Source organism: Protopterus annectens, chromosome 12.part0 (assembly GCF_019279795.1).
Source record: "Protopterus annectens isolate FY-2018-M chromosome 12.part0, PAN1.0, whole genome shotgun sequence".
NCBI lineage: Eukaryota > Metazoa > Chordata > Ceratodontiformes > Protopteridae > Protopterus > Protopterus annectens.
Window position 1 is genome coordinate 1,519,547,003 of NC_056746.1, and position 16,133 is coordinate 1,519,563,135.

The 16,133-nt window shown below is 45.9% G+C and overlaps 1 protein-coding gene across 1 annotated transcript in view; it reads left to right on the forward strand.

Annotated features, from left to right (window-relative positions):
• UBE2O (ubiquitin conjugating enzyme E2 O) overlaps positions 1-16,133 on the forward strand; it is a 1,895,179-nt gene that overhangs the window by 1,413,007 nt on the left and 466,039 nt on the right. The gene's annotated exons all lie outside the window — the stretch shown is intronic.

The following is a 16,133-nucleotide window of genomic DNA, read 5'->3' on the forward strand; positions in this document are numbered from 1 at the left end:
AGAAATCACATCTTGTACCCTGCCAACAAATTGTATTCCTGTGAGCAAGCTTGAATACAACTTCCCAGATGGCCTACCTCATGCCAGAGAAACAAGTTCATTTGACAGCCTACTTCAAACTATTGGCCACAAAGACCCAGCTATCTGCAAGGAAAATACTTCAAGCCCTGGGGTTCTTGGCCTCTTGCATTTTACAAATTCCATATGCAAGACTGCATATGAGGAAACTAAAATGGTATCTAAAAAGCCTATGGTGTCAACATTCTCCGGCTCTAAAATCAATGATTCCCATCATACCTTGTCTACAGATAGAGTTCCTTTGGTGGGCAGAGGCCTGCCACCAAAACAAGGGACTGCCATTCACTCTACCCCCTGCTGCCCAAACCCTAACAGACACATCAGACTATGCATGGGGGACTCACTTGGCAGGGCAGTGCATTCAGGGCAAATGGAACCCAAGTCAAATGCACCTGATGCAAAAATCAAAAAGAAATGTTAGCTGTACAGAATGCTCTGACAGCCTTCAAGGATCACATTCTTCCAGGATAATTATTGGTAAAGACGGACAACACTGTTATGTGGTACATAAGCAGGGGGGATCCCACTCATACCTCCTCTGCAGACTAGTCATGGAACTGTGGAACATAGCCTTGAGCTACCAAGTGCACCTACAGGCTCGATTCCTGCTAGGAAAGCTAAATACACTGGCAGGCGACTTAAGCAGAAATCTCATGGACCCACACGAGTGGAAACTGGAACCAAAGATGTTCATCGTGTTTCACTGTTGCAGTCATTACACTTGTGTTATCCTGCTGGCAGGCGACCCGCAGTCGGCCCGAGTTCCAAAGTCTTGGTCCGGCGTTGGTTGCTGTCGCCTCTTCCCTGACGCCAGTGCACCAGGGGTATACAAGATGCAACCAACGCCATTTTCTTCAGTCTTTCTTGCCGCGCGGTGCCCGAAGCAGAAGCAGTTCGCAAGTGCCGGTCAGCCGACTCCTGAGATTTTCAAAATTGAGTTTCAGAACCGAAGTCTTCATTAAAGCCAAGTACCCCGTTGGGAAACTTTTTCTTGCTCCAGATCGATGTCAGTAAAAGTTAATAATTTGTATTTCTTGTGGGAAGCAAATACCTCATAAGGACTTTCACTCTTACTATATTCCTTGGATAGGCCCTGACCACGACGTTACCAGTTGCCGGTTTTGTGCTAGATTCAGTAAACGCACTATTAAACGTAGGTTTGATTTTGCTTTACATTATTTTGGCCGAAGGTTTAATTACATAATGCCGTCAGAACAACCGACAACCGGAATATATAAAAAACGCAAAGACAAAGAAAAAGAAAGGCATACGAGGTCCAAAACCGATGAAGCCTCTTCTAGGCCAGTCGCCGGTTCTCAGTGAGGCTTTTTCGCAGCCCCTGACACCCGCTACCTCAGAGCCACAGGCCGTAACAGACAGCCACGTGGAGACACCGAGGCCTGTGGAAACTCAAGGTACTGGGCCTACGGAAACTATTCCCTCAGATGGGTCCAGAGCCGCTGATCAGGCACCGGCTTTTGAGGGTGTTATCAGACCTTCAAAGCTTACCATTAAGCCCACTACAGCAGAAAAGGCAAAGTCAAAGACACCATTGAAGACGAGGGAAACTACAGCATTCTCCAGAACAGTCATCTATGCCAAAGAAACAGATGCTCAAAATGGCCGAAGACCTAATTACTTTAATCAGGGGTTCCCATCCCCCTCCTGACAAAAGGCCTAGGCAAGACACTGACTGATTCCTCTGACCAGGTTTCCATTTCCTCTGATACCGCTTCTGATCAGGGATATTCTCTCCCTCCCTATGAGGACTCTGATGCAAAAGAGTCTATGCCTTCAGCCTCCTCGCCTGAGGATTATTCTTTTGGGGAAACCCTGCACACCATGAGGGAGCATTTCCATTGGGAGAGCCAGGATTATTCAGAATCCAAGAAAAGGCTCAGACTCTTTTATTGCCTCAGCACAGGCCCCTGGCTAATCCCCCCTGTGCTTGATATTGTGGATGATGTTTTTTCTGAATCCAGTCTGTCCCCTGATTCTTTACCCCCTGCACCAGTCAAGCCAGACGGGTACTACAGGGTCCCTGACTCTCATAAATTTCTTTACAAAACCCTGCTGCAGACCCAGAAACAATTTCTCAGGGTCCTAAAGGTGTTAAGGCTTCCACTGCTAAAAATCCTTTCCCCTCAGATAGGGATTCCAGAGCACTGGACAGATGGGGGAAAAAAGTTTACACTTTTGCTACTTTAGCTGTAAGGGCTTTAAACTGCCAGTTTCACATGCTTAAATATCAACAGTACCTCATGTCATTGTTAAAACAGAAAATGGTTTCAAATTCAGAAAGTCCTGACAGTAAGGAAATATAGGATTTATTGCATGCAGTTGAACAAGTGGGAAAGCATACTCTGCAATGTGGTTTTGATTCATTAGAGGCTTCTTGTAGAGCCGCAGTTACAGGCTCTGTTATTTGAAGGCATGCTTGGTTGAAAGAACAAAGTTTACCTGATCATGTTCAAGTAAAATTATTGGATGCTCCACTACAGCATGATATTTTGTTTGGTGTTAAGGCAGAAGAGGTGTTAAAGAAAATGGAGGATAAAGCAAAATCAATGCAGACAGTGAAATATTTCTTACAGGTTCAACCACCTAGATTTAGCAGAAACTGGCCTTCAAAACAATTGGTCCTTTTTAGTGTCAGGCCACAAAGAGGCAGATACAGACACCCAAGAGGCAGATCTCAGACCCAAGGCTCCTACAGACCTAAACAATGGGGTGCTTCAGCCACCAAAGGAGGGGAAGATAAATCACAACCTTATAGGAAACAGTCCCAATGACGTCACTCTACAAATGCCTAGCACTTACCTTTTGACAGCACCCCTAGGGGGAAAACTAGCACTTTTCTCAAAAAATTGGCGGATGATCACCCAGGACCAGTGGGTGCTGAATATTGTTTCTCAGGGTTACAGGTTCCACTTCCGCATGCTTCCAAAATCATAAGGTATGCCAGACCTGCCACAAAACCAATGGGCAGAGGCACAAAAACAGATTGCTGCTTTTATGGACATGGGAGCTATTCAAAAAGTTCCTCAGCAAGAACAGGGACAAGGAATTTACTCAAGACTTTTCTTAGTACCCAGAAAGGACAAAGCCTGGAGACCAATACTGGACCTGTTGATCCTAAATACTTTTCTGGATGTTCCAAAATTCAAAATGTTAACACTGCAACAACTTCTGCCCATGCTGGGCAAGAAGGCTTGGCTAGTTACTTTGGACCTCAAGGAAGGCATACCTGCATGTCCCAATCAGACAATCTTGCAGAAGATACCTCAGATTCATAGCAGGCTCAATGTATTACCAATTCTCTGCACTGCCCTTTGGCTTATCTACTGCGCCCAGGGTCTTCACAAAATGCCTGGCACCAGTAATTGCATTTTGCAGACAAAAAGGAATTCAAATATATCCCTACTTGGACGACTGCCTTATTCAAGCAGAGAGCAAGGACATTCTTCTAAAGCATCTGGCGTTTGTAAAAAGATTACTAATTTGCGTAGGTTACACAGTAAACAAAAAGAAATCAAAATTAGTGCCCTCTCAAGAGATAATATTCCTGGGTGCAAGCTTAAATACAACTGCCCAGATGGCTTATCTCACACCAGACAAAGGCAACTGACTCATTACTTTCAAATGATGGCAAAAAACCCCCAGCTCCCTGCAAGAAAAATTCTGCAGGCCCTGGGCTTCATGGCATCCTGCATTCTACTAATTCCATATGCAAAACTGCGTATGAGGAAAATACAATGGTATCTAAAAAGTGTTTGGACTCAGCATTGTCACAGCCTGGAGACAATCATTCCTTTAATTCCCTGCCTACAATAGGAGTTTTGATGGTGGTCCCAGGCCTGTCACCACAACAAGGGACAGCCTTTCACCTTACCTACAGCCAGGCAGACAATAACAACGGATGCATCGGATTATGCCTGGGGTGCACATATGATAGGAAAATGTATTCAGGGCATGTGGCCCAAGGAACAAATGCATCTTCACATCAATCAAAAAGAGATGCTAGCTAGCCCTGACAGCTTTCAAGGACCTACTACATCCAGGACAACTATTAAAGACTGACAATACCACAGTTATGTGGTACATAAGCAAGGGGTCACACATTCCTACCCCCTATGCAGGCAAGCCATGACTTTGTGGAACACAGCACTGACCTTTCAAGTTCATCTGTAGGCACAATTCCTGCCAGGAACAAAAATACACTGGCAGACGAACTAAGCAGAAATCTCATGGACCCGTATGGATAGAAGCTAAATCCACAAGTGTTCAACATGATAATGATGAAATGGTGACGCCCAGACATAGATCTTTTTACCTCCCCTCAAAATTACCAAATACAGAAATTTTGCACAAGAACTTATCACTCTCAAGCATGGAAAGTGGATGCTGTATCATTCAGCTGGAAAGGCCTGACAGTCTATGCCTTCCCTCCAATGCCTCTTCTTACCATGGTGCTACTAAGTCACACAAGAAAGGCCAAAAATGATCCTGATTGCCCCAGACTGGCCACGCCAGCACTGGTACTCAATCCCAAAGAATTTGTCTTAAGACTCAGCTTGTCTTCTGCCTCAAATTCCTCATCTTCTGACACAACAAAACAATCAGATTCTGCACCTTAAACCTGGCAGCATGGCAGATAATGTAGCCACTCAGACTGCACCTCTCTCTAAAGCTGTTATGGATGTCATTTTAGAAGCCAGGAGGCCTAGCACTAGGAAGTCTTATGAGGAAAAATGGAAGAGATTCTGTGCTTGGAACCAGGCTCAAGGGCTCGAACCACTTGTCCCTAATATACCTCAGATTTTACAATACCTAACTGAGATGCTGGACAAAGGCTTATCTTTTTCATCTATTAAAATCCATGCCTCTGCCATTTCAGCCCATTACAATACGGAACCTCCTATTTTTTTCACATCCTCTACTATGACAATACCTCAGAGGGGCAAAAAATATAAGACCCCCAAGGAGAGCACCAGTATCAACTTGGGAACTCAATTTTGTTTTAGAAAAACTCACACTGCCTCCTTTTGGAACTAGCCAGCACAGCTGATCTAAAATTCTTATCATGGAAAACTGCTCTGCTCCTAGCAATAACTTCAGCAAGAAGAGTCTCAGAGTTAGAGGCATTAATGGCTGTGGAACCTTTCCTCATCTTTCTCTAAGGACAAACCCAACATTCATGCCAAAGGTGGTCTCCAATGTGGCCTTAAACCAAACCATTCATTTACCTACTTTTTACCCAAATTCCCAGAATAAAGGGGAGAGACTTCTGCATGCTTTGGATATACACAGGCAGCTACGATTCTACTTGGACAAAACAAAAGCTTTCAGAAAAACTGAGCAACTGTTTGTAGCCTATGCTGCAGGATCACAAGGAAAACCTATTACAAAGCATACAATCTCAAAATGGATAGGACACTGCATCCGCTTCTGTTATGCACAACATGGCAAATCAGAGCCTGAGGGCATCAAGCCTCATTCTACCAGAGCAGCAGCCACTTCAGCAGCTTTCCTCAGAGTACCACCAACCAAAGACATTTTAGAAGCTGCAACCTGGAGCTCAGTGCACACTTTCACCAAGCACTACCACTTACCTCTCTACTCTAAATCCAGAGCAGGCTTTGCCACTGCAGTTCTGCAGGGCCTGATAGCCTCTCCAAATCCAATTTAGACCCAGCCGCCCAACCTCAGCTTTGGGATTCTACCCAAGTGTAATGACTGCAACAGTGAAACACGATGAACATAGTACAGTTGTGTACCTACCATAAATGTAGGTGTTCGAGAGTATTCACTGTTGCAGTCCAGGTTACCCACCCACCATCCCCATTTTTTCATTGCTGGGACTTTTCTGTACTTCTCATCTCTATACATACTAAGTGGTGTGTATTTGCTTGTAGATGAAGGAAATGTTTATAGTAATATATGCATGTATTTGGACATAATTTTATCTTTTCAGCCTTCCTATCTGGGGGCACTTGACATCTGGTGCAAGAAAAACAGAAGAAAATGGCGTTGGTTGCATCTTTTATACCCCTGGCGCACTGGCATCAGGGAAGAGGCGACAGTAACCAACGCTGGACCAAGACTTTGGAATTCGGGCCGACTGTGGGTCGCTTGCCAGCAGGATAACCCAAGTGTAATGACTGCAACAGTGAATACACTCTAACATCTACATTTATAGTAGGTACACAACTGTACTATGTTCAACATGTTGAAAAACAAATTGGGGAGCCCAGAGATGGACCTGTTTGCCACCCCCCAGAACTACCAGTTGGACAAATTCTGCACAAGGACTCCCCACAAACAAGCTTGGAAAGTGGATGCCCTGTCCTTCACCTGGAAAAACCTATCAGTTTGTCTTTCTCCCTCTGCCTCTCCTCTCCAAGGTGCTACTAAAGCTCAAACAGGGCAAACCAAGGACAATACTGATTGCACCAGACTGGCTATGCCAACACTGGTACCCCCTCTTGCCCAGTGTGTCTCTGCTGGCACCATGCCACCTGTCTCAGACCCCTGCCGTCCCAGCAGAAGGGCCAGATTCTGCACCCACAACTTCAAACCCTGAACCTGGCAGCCTGGCTAATTACCTGATCTCTCCATTACCATCCGTCAGTAAGCAAGTGATGGATGTCATTCTGGAAACAAGGAGGCCTAGTACTAGAAAATCATACGCTGAAAAATGGAAAAGATTCTGTTCCTGGAGCCAGACATGGTGGATGGGCACAGCAGTGCCCAATTTACCACATGTTCTTCAATACTTAACTGAGATGCTTCACAAGGGCCTTTCATTTTCTTCCATCAAAATTCATGCCTCAGTCATTTCAGCTCATTACAATACAGAGTGTCCCCCCTCTTCTCTCATCCACTGCTGAAGCAATTCCTCAAAGGGCCAAAAACTTAAGATCACCCAGGAGAGCCCCTACTCCAGCCTGGGACCTTAACTTTGTATTGGAAATGCTTACTCTACCTCCCTTTGAGCCCAGCTGCAAATGCAGAGTTGAAATTCCTTTCTTGGAAAACAGCCTTCCTTCTTGCCATCACTTCAGCAAGAAAGGTGTCTGAATTACAGGCCCTCATGGTAGTGGATCCTTTCATCATCTTTCATGCGGACAGGGTGTCCTTCAGGACCAGTCCCTCCATGCCTAAGGTGGTATCCAGTGTGGCCCTTAATCAGTCCATTCATTTGCCAACCTTCTTTTCTAATCCACAAAACAAAGGCAAACGAATACTGCACTCCTTGGATGTGCACAGACAACTTAGGTTTTATTTGGACAGGACTAAGCCTCTCAAGAAAACTGAACAGCTGCTGGTTGCATTTGCTGCAGGGGCAGAGGGGAAGGCCATTTCAAAGCAAACCATTTCTAAGTGGATAGACCATTGCATTAATTTCTGCTATAAGCACCATGGAAAACCTACCCCACAGGCGGTAAGACCACTTTCAACCAGGTCTGCATCTACCTCTACAGCCTTTCTCAGAGGTGTCCCTACCAGGGACATGCTAGAAGCTGCTACTTGGAGTTCTGTACATACCTTCACCAAGCATTACCACTTGCCAATTTTTTCTAAATCCAGAGCTTGGCTTTGCCACTGCAGTCTTGCAGGTTCTTATTGCTGGGCCTAATGCTATCTAATTACCTCCTCCCATCCTTAGCTTTGGGAATCTACCCAAATGTGATGACTGCAACAGTGAAACACGAAGAACATAGTACAGTTGTGTACACTTACAATAAATGTAGATGTTTGAGTGTATTCACTGTTGCAGTCCTGGTTACCCTCCCTCCAGCCCCCTGACTTCTATTGACAATACCTCTATTCTTGTTTACTATGCTTAAAACTTTTTGGTGTATTTGCTTTTTTGTTGGAGGTGTAACCTTGTATATAATTGCTTCCCTTTATGGGGGCACCTGACATCTGGGGCAAGAAAAACTGATATAATGGCATCGGCTGCATGCTTTATACCTCTGACTACCTGATGTCATGGAAGATGAGACAGCAACTGACGCAGGACCCAAGACTTTGATAATCAGGCCGAATGAGGACTACTGCAAGCAGATAACCCAAATGTGATGACTGCAACAGTGAATACACTCGAACATCTACTTTTATGGTAAGTGTACACAACTGTACTTTCTGAATGACAGTTTTCTTTTGACTGACTTTGACTTGTCAGTCCCAAAAAAACACAATTTATTACAGAATGATTTTCCAGAACCTATACCTATTCCTTATGTTCTGTCTGCTTTAGAGAATGTGTGTGTTACTGCCTACAATTCTCCTGATAGTCAGACAGCTGCCCCTAAAAAGGCAGGCAGGATGTATAAAGTTCCTTAGTCTTTTAAATGATTATACTCTATTCCCAAACAACTGTAGTTTTTGTTGATTCCACTGCTGCTAAGCACTTAATTCCAATCCTACTCTTTCTGATAATAATGGGAAAATTATTGATGGGTATGGGAGAAAAAGTATATACCTCTGCAACTTTGATTTTCAGAATTTTGAATTCTCAGGCTCAAATGTTAGTTTGCTCTGACAATTTGTGAAAGTATGAGGAATGCTTCATCTGCAGTTTCTTCTTGTGAGGAAAAATCTGTTTTAAGTAACTTAGTTTCTTATATTGTGTAGGTCAGTACTCATTGTTTACAGTATGCATATAACTCTGTTGATGCTTCTTCCAGGGTTGTGCCCACTGGTACTATTTTGAGGAAGTTTAAATGGCTGCATTTTCAGAACCTCCCAGATGTTAAAAATATGATTTTAAATTCTTCCTTGGATAAAAAAATTGGTGTTTGTCTGCTTTGCTGCAGAGGTGTGATCATAAGTGTGATGAAAGGGGAAAGCTGATCTAGGGAATCTCCTAAGATTTTTCAGACGTCCTTTTCCAAACTGTCAAAAGTTTTTTGTTTCCTTATCCAGTTTTGCAAAACACAGAATAGTATCAACAAAATTATGTCTGAATGACTATTGAAGAAACCTTGTGACCTCCCCTACTACCCTGGCCCCATTTTAATCTTTGGACTGTCTACAGCACCAAGTGTGTTCACAAAGTGTCTAGCTCCAATTATACCCCATTGCAGGCTGGGTGGCATCCACATTTTGCAATGGTACACTGGTATCCAAAATGTCTTTGGTCTGAGTATCAACACCCTTTATCTTTTCAAATCCCAGTGCTCTGGTTTGTCAGAAACGAAACCTTTTGGTGGAGACAGATGTCCTTAAATCCAGGTCTCTCCTCCATCCCTGCTTCAAAGCAGTCAGTCACCACAGACTCGTAGGACTTGTGGAGCAGCGTCAGGAGGGATAAAAAGGCAGGAGGTGAAGGATTCCAAGAACAGATACAAGCGCACATATACCAGAGAGATGATTACCCTGATCAAGGCACTCAGCTCTCTGAACCATCTTTGGTCACCTGGAGCTTTTCAAGTGGCTACACACACAATACCACAGTCAGGTAGTACATCAGTAAGCAAGGAGGAACCAGGTCATACTCTCTTTGCAGACTAGCCATGTTAGCTTGGGATAAAACTTCATAGCACAATCTCACTCTACAGGCATCATACATCCTGTCAGAGCAAAATTGTGTGGCAGACAAGCTGAGCAGGACCCTGAAGAATGCAAACTAGATTGTGCGGGGTCTTCCAAGATATGAGCCATCCGTGAGGAGTTCCTCAAGCAGACCTATTTGTTTTCCTGTCTGTGAATACTCTACTGACAAGATTCTGTTCCGGGGCTCCATGCAAGAAGGCCTGGAAAAGAGATGCCTTTTATTTTTTGTCAGAAATGTCCATGTATGCTTTCCACCCTTTCCACTAATATCCAGGGTACGTCTGAAGATTAAGGAGTCCCCCAAGATCATTGTGGTGACTCCTTTCTGGAATAGCAAATGGTGGATGTTATGTAGTCCAATCTCACCTACATTATTACCCGTGGGTTCGGAGCCAAATGTCAACTCCGACTCGGCCAACTTTTTTAGCTTGAAGTCTTTCTATTGGCTGAGCTAAGATGGGATCCCATGCTGCACTGCTCTCTATCCCCAGATCTCGTTTGCCGCTCATGTAGCTCGGATGTGGTCTCGCTCTTGGCTGTGGCTAAATACCCTTTTTCTTCATTATCAGAGAATTTGTTGCTAAACAAAAAGCTATTTTAATAGCTATTGTGTGTTCTTGTCTTGTCTTGTGTAAAAGTTGTGTTTTTGATTGTTTTTTATGTGGTATCCCACTAGCTATTGCCAGTGGGCTAGGCTCATTTTCATTTAGAGAGCCTAGTCTGTCCCCTTGCTTTCCTTGTGTCATAAAACTTTACCGGGACTAAAAACCATTTAAATTAGAGGTATTAGTACTTTCTCCCTTGTGTTTGTGTCTAAGGATCGTTTAACCTAGAGATCTTGTGGTATTTGTTTGTTGTAGGCTTTTTCCCACCTTGTGACTGACCGTTGGTCCATTTATTCAGTGATTAATTGTCTTTGGTGCTTTATTATTGTTGGTTAACGATGTCCAAAGACACTAAGGAGCACAAGCCCTCGGGCTTCAAGAAATGTTCTAGGTGCAGTTATAAAATGTCCATTACCGATGGACACTGTGTGTATTGTCTGGGATCGATTCATCTCCAGGAGTTGTGCAGCTTTTGTCATGCCTTTAGTCCGCGAGTTCTTCAGGAAAGGAAGAATAAATTGATTTTGAAAGGACTTCGGAAACTCTCCTATGAGGAGGGCCTGGAGAGTGCTTCCAGCTCTAAGGCAAAATCCTCTAAATCAAAAAGGAGATCTCCGGCTCCATCAGGCTCCTCGTAGCCACCGGAGAAAATAGCAAAGTCTGCTTCAACATCCTCTACTCCATTGTCCTCGAGGCCGCAGGAAGTGTCAGTTATGGGACCTGCTTCGGCTCCAATCTTCTTGGAACCTGTTCCGAGCCGATGGCCTATCATTAGGCCGTATCCCCTCCTCGCAGGTCCCCTTCGGAGAGGAGGTCTCTATCTCCTTCTCTATCCTCGAAATCCTCCAGGACCTTATCAGATGTGGACGTCGATAGAGTGGTGCAGAGACTCCTTCAGTCACCGGTTCTGGCAAAATTGTTCTCTGCTCTGACGCCCATCGGCTCCGGAGCCCGTCCCTCAACCTGCTTTGATACTTCCTCTGAGCACACCTCAGCTTTCAGAGCCGGAGTGCTTGGCTCCGTGTGATGTCCCTAGGTCGGCTCTGACAGCCCCTCCTGGCTTATGATGTCGGCTCCGACCCGTCTGTGCCGTCCACTGGGTTCAGGACTCAGGATTCTTCGGTTGGACCCGAGGGAGAGGCTTTGGGACACCTCTCGGTTCCTAGTCTCTCTTGGTGCTTCAGCGGGGGGAAGTTTGACTCCTGTCGTGGTTTTGGAGGCTGGTCATTCTTCAGACTTGGGGGAACCAGCCTTCAAGGCCATGCGGAGTGCGCTGGCCACGTCGTCAGCGGCATCATGCGGGTCTGTCATTTTGTCCCCTACTACACTGGTGCAGGTTTCTGATCGCCACCTATCTCTAGGCAGCGGAGCCCCAAGGTCTCAGGGTACCCCCATGAGTTGTCCCCACATTTCTGAGGGCCCCTCAGAGTTTTTGCCTGAGGAGCCACCCAGAAAGAAGACGTGGAAGAGGAAGCACATAGATTCCCAGGATGAGTCTCTCACATCAGACACTGACCTCAAGGAATGTGAGGGGGTCCCCCAAGTCATCCACTGAGGATGTTTTTCTCGGACATCCTAGAGATTTTGAAACAAAGAGGTGACTGGCCATCCAAAGCCCCCTCCGAGGAGGAGTCTGTCTTCCTGAAGGCCTTTGTTGCTCAACCCTCCGCCTCCTGGGTATCTCCACCCTTCAACGAGCTTCTGGATTTGGTTTGTCGAAGGGTGTGGGAAACCCCTGACTCTGTGGATCCAGTCCCCAGGAGACCCAATAAATTTTTGTCTGCTCCTCCTGATAAGGAATTTCTGTCCAAAGAAGTCCCTGTGGATGCCATGGTGGTGGCAGCTGCCACTCAGAAGGAATTAGCCAAGACTTCTTTCACCGTCCATCCCCCTAACAAGGAGTTCTAGGACCATGGACCGGTACGGGAAGCGTACTTTGTCTTCAGCGACCTTTACCTTATGGTCACTGAATTATTTATTACACTTTGCACGGCTCCAGAGAGATCTCCTGAAGGAGCTTGGAGATACTCTCACAGGTAACGTTTCTGAGGAGGTGGCCCAGACGGTCAACGCTCAGATGTCTACCCTCAGTTCCATTGCAAATTTCTCCATGAGGCTAATCTCATATGCAGCCAAAGGAGTGAGTAGGGCAGCAAGTTCAGGAGTTGCTCTTAGGAGGCAGGCCTGGATGCGCCTTTGTCATTTCGCGGAGGCCTTCGTCTTCATTCACTGATGCCCCTTTTGATGCTTCCTCTTTGTTCAGAACCAAGGTGAAAGACACTGTCACCAGGTGCGAGCAGGAGGGAAAAACCCTGTCTGCCATAGGAGTCCATTTTTCCCTTCCCTCTAGGTCTTATCCCAAGGCCCAGAGGGGTGGCAAAATGTGGTTCAAGAAATCACAAGAGGTTTTTTCTCGGTGCACAAGGTGAGCCCCTTCCAGAGACAGGGGAGAGGGTGGTTATTCAGGGAGACACCACCCTAGGAGCAGAGGAGGCCCCCGCAACTCGGGAGACCGTGATTCCTTTTGTGGTTCTCCCTACCGCCGCTCCTGATGGGAAGCGTGACTGTGTGTTTCTGGAGCCAGTCGGGGGTCAAATCTCATTATACCTGGAGGCCTGGCAAGGTATCACCCAGGACCAATGGGTTCTATGAATAATTTCCGGAGGATATGTTATTCCCTTCTCGTCAAATCCCCCTCCAATCAAGAAAATCCCGGATGTTCCACCCAGTCAAAGGGATTACGCAGCTTCAGAAGTTTCAAAGCTGCTAGAAAAAGGAGCCATCCAACATGTCCCCTCAGACCGGATCAGATTAGGGACTTACTCCAGATTCTTTTTGGTGCCGAAAAGGACAGGTGACCTGAGACCCATATTGGATCTCAGCCAACTGAACACCCATGTGCAAAGGTCCAAGTTCCAAATGGTCACACTGCAGTCTATTCTCCCATTGTTGGGAAAAGAAGTGTTGATGTGCTCCATCGACCGCAAGGATGCTTACTACCACATAGAGTTGGACAGGGCATCCAGAACTCACCTACGCTTCTGGCTGGGAACCAGTCATTTTCAGTTACGAACCTTGCCCTTTGGTCTCACCACAGCCCCCAGGGTGTTTGCCAAAGGCATGGCTGTGGTGACTGCTCACTTGAGATGTCAGGGATTCCAAGTATTTCCATATCTGGATGACTGGCTCCTTACTGCCACCACCAGGCATCTACTACTTCAGACCATGGATGCTACTATCAACCTATGTCAACGGTTGGGCATCACATTGAACTGGGAAAAATCTGCCTCGTCGCCCTCACAGCATGTCACTTTTATAGGCGCCAAACTAGACACCATCCTCATGCGGGCGTTTCTACCACAGGAAAGAATCAGAGTCCTACAACAAATTCACACCTTGCTCCCTCTGAGAAGAGCGAAGGCAAGATGGGTCCTCCAACTGTTAGGGACAATGGCTGCTATGATTGTTAGTCCCTCTGGCAAGGTTACATATGAGGCTCCTTCAGTGGCTTCTTTTTGCCCAGTGGTCTCAGTCTTCCACTTTCTCACCCTATTCTACTCACAGACAGGTGCAAACAGGATCTCAGTTGGTGGCTTCGCACCGACAACCTGAATGCAGGAAAGCCCTTCGTTCCTGTGCCCCTGATTGCCACGGTGACCACGAATGCCTCGCAGATGGGGTGGGGAGGGCATGATCTAGGCAGGACGTGATAAGAGCACGAGATGCATCTGCATATCAATGTCCTGGAGATGAGAGCTATGCTACTAGCGTTACAAACACTTCAGAGTTTTCTTCCTTTCGGGACTATTGCAATCCACTCAGACAATATATCAGTGGGTGTGGTATCTGAATAAGCAGGGAGGAACCAAATCTTATCCCCTTTGCAGAGAGGCCATGTGAGTGTGGCAGTGGGCAGGGTCTTCCCAACGATTTCTGGTGGCAACGCACATTCTGGGGAAGTCCAATGTGATGCCTTACGAGTGGTCCCTGAACTGTCAAGTTGCAGAACAGATCTTCCGCAGGTGGGGTCAGCCTTGCTACAACTTTTTGCCAGCCCCCTCAATGCCAAATGCAGCAGCTACTTCACATTGATCCCCCCTCAGAGGGAGTCACCCAGGGATGCTCTAGTCCACGATTGCCCCTCCGGTCTACTATATGCCTTCCCTCCGGTCCCCTTGCTGTCAAAGGTTATTCAGAAAGTGCAATCCTTGGGAAGCAGAATGATTCTGATTGCCCCACACTGGCCTTGTCAAATTTGTTTCCCCTTTCTCCATCCCTATCTCATGGACGCTCCTTGGATTCTGGACCCACAACCAGACTTACTGACACACATGTCAGGGCAGCTCCATCCCTCTCTTCGGACCCTCCGATTGACAGCCTGGCTACTCCACTTCAGTCATTAGTTAGGCTTCATCATTTTTCGCTGGAGGTGGTTCATATTTTATCTTCCTCTCATAAGCCCTCGACCAGGAAGATTTATTATAACAAATGGAAGAGGTTTTCAATCTGGGTGCATACCAAAAAGATTGACCTTTACACAGCTCCAATTTCGTCTGTATTGGAGTTCTTGTTTATGCTGTTTAACCAGGGTTCAGCTGCCGCAACCATTAAAGTCCAATTGGCGTTGATTTCTACCTTTCATGTTGCAGACTAGCCTAGCCTGATGGCACATAGACTGTAAGGCTTTCCTGAAGGGCATTTTGTTACTTCGTCCTCCGGTATCGGAACCTGTTATGCCTTGGGACTTAAACTTTGTTCTACAGGGTCTTACTTCACCTCCTTTGAACCTGCAGCCACTTGCGATTTAAAATTCTTAACTTGGAAGACTGTCTTTTTAGTAGCCATCACGTCAGCCAGACGCATTTCGTAGCTTCAAGCTTTATCAATCAAAACCCCCCTTATTTGATTTTTCATAAGGACAGGTTTCTCTCAGACCAAACCCCTCTTTTCTTCCCAAAGTGGCATCATTCAGTAACCTTAACCAATCTAGCGGATTGCTATTGTTTTTTCCCCAGTTCTCAAACAAGGCAGAATTCAAATTTCATCAATTGGATGTGCACAGTCAATTAAGTTTTTATTTGCACAGAACGAAAGACCTCAGAAAATCTGATCAGTTTTTTGTTTCCTTTTCGGAAAACAGAATTGGGTCTCCTGTCTCCAAAGTCACGTTGTCCAGGTGGATTTCTAGTTGTATTTCTTTCATTTATTCGTCAGGGGGTAAAGATTTACTGTTCCAGGTGAAGGCTCACTCTACTCTGTCTGTATCTGCATCCACAGCCTTTCAGGCCAGATTGTCTATGGATGATGTTTGTGCTGCAGCTACTTGGGCATCTCCTCACACCTTTGTTACTCATTACAAGTTGGATGTGGTATCTAGGGGCAGGTCTTCCTTTGGTTCCACAGTGCTCAGTAGTATTTTCCACTGAGCCTCCCAGGATTTAGGTGCTAGGGATGCTGTCGTACGGGTATGAATGTAGGTGAGATTGGACTGCATAACATCAAGAAGTTATGTACTCACCATAACGTTCAATGTATGTAGTCCATCTCGCCTCACATTCTTACTTACCCCCCCTTCCTTCCCCCGTCCTGGAGGATCTGGAGGTTAGGTCTGGTTTCAGAGCTCCCTTTATTCTTGGTTTGTTCTTCCTTTCCTTAGGTGGTGTTATGCATGGAGAATGAGTGCTGGGGCTCGCAGCAAACTAGATCTGGGGATAGAGAGCAATGCAGCATGGGAATGCCATCTCAGCCCAGCCAATAGAAAGACTTCAAGCTAAAAAAGTTGGCCGAGTCGGAGCCAACATTCGGCTCCGAACCCACGGGTAAAAATGTGAGGCGAGATGACTACATACATCGAATGTTATGGTGAGTACATAACTTCTTGTTTGTCCT